This window comes from Gossypium raimondii, chromosome 12 (genome assembly GCF_025698545.1).
Source record: "Gossypium raimondii isolate GPD5lz chromosome 12, ASM2569854v1, whole genome shotgun sequence".
NCBI lineage: Eukaryota > Viridiplantae > Streptophyta > Magnoliopsida > Malvales > Malvaceae > Gossypium > Gossypium raimondii.
The window spans coordinates 9,865,325-9,866,634 of NC_068576.1; the positions used below are offsets into that span (position 1 = coordinate 9,865,325).

Genomic DNA, 1,310 nt, shown 5'->3' on the forward strand with positions numbered 1-1,310 from the left:
TTATATTTTAAATATGTTTATAGGACTAATGGTTTTGGGTTTGATGTAGTTTTTGCACTTGCAAAGCTTATGAATGTCAGTGAAGATGAGAGTCAACTTTCTGCTATAGCTAGGTATGGCCTTTTTTACTTATAGAGATGCAAGAATTTTAGTTGTAATTGAATTGATGATTTATTAATTTTTTTTAAAAATATTTTGTAGGCAAGGTTCAGGTAGTGCTTGTCGGAGTTTGTTTGGTGGATTCGTTAAGTGGATTATGGGAAAAGTAAGTTCTTTACGTGTGTGTTGAGCGGTTCATTTCGCATGTATTTAACAGTTCATCTTTCATCGGGAAGGGTAGTACCTTTGAGTAACCAATTCTTATATTTTCTTCTTTTTAATACCTCTAGGAGGATGATGGAAGTGATAGTCTTGCAGTTCAACTAGTAGATGAAAACACCGGAAAATCTCTTCATCATTATTGTTGTGGTGAGTATTTTCTCCAATCCTCATGTTTTACATTTTTCCAACGATAGGTTTATGGTTGCTACTCTGCAGGAGATAATTTTTCCCATAAGAACATGAAATATACTTACGATTAGATTTTGCAAGATTCATCTCAATTAATGCATCCTTTCTCGTGGTTTGGTATTATTGGTTGCTAAGTGTTTTAGATCTTGAAAGAATGCAGTGAGATATGAAAATCAATAGTCGACTGCATTATTTTGATCATTTGAGAATCGTAATCTCGGATCACTTTCTTCCCATGCTTTGCATCTACAATTTATTTTCCACTTAGTTTCCACATATTACTTCCAAGCATCTTATTGTTTATCTTGAATATGAGGATGAACTTGCTTGTTTATCTTGATTCTGAGTATAAAACCCACTTGCCTATGCTTATTTATCTTGTGCCCATTAATATGAGATTTTCTTTACGATGAAAACGAAATCAAAACTTTTAATTTGTAAATACTAGAGATTCTCGCCACTTGACCTTGATATAAAATTCCTCCTGTGATGCGTTTTTAAGTGCAGGAAAAGCTGTAATCCTCTTGATTTGCTTTCTGAGCTATTTTAAATATATTATCGTCGGAGAATGTGAAGACTTTGACATATTTCAATTACAAGATGGTAGGTAAACCAATATTTTGGTCTCATATGGAACATTTAGGGTTAGAGCATCGGTTTCTATTTTTCTCATAATCTCGATGGAGCGGATATTTTATATGAGCACTGTTTCTTAACTTTGCCATGGTTGTCTTGGTGTTCACTTGAGTTCATGTTTGATGGAAATTTTGACAGTATATTACATATGTTGTGCATGGTTG

General features: G+C 33.4%; 1 non-coding gene across 1 annotated transcript; it reads left to right on the forward strand.

Moving 5' to 3' along the window:
- On the forward strand, window positions 1-507 carry LOC105763202 (uncharacterized). The gene is made up of 3 exons (XR_008191704.1): window positions 1-113; window positions 202-265; window positions 390-507. It is a non-coding gene; the product is annotated as an uncharacterized LOC105763202 (transcript).
- Window positions 508-1,310: the final 803 nt, after the last annotated feature.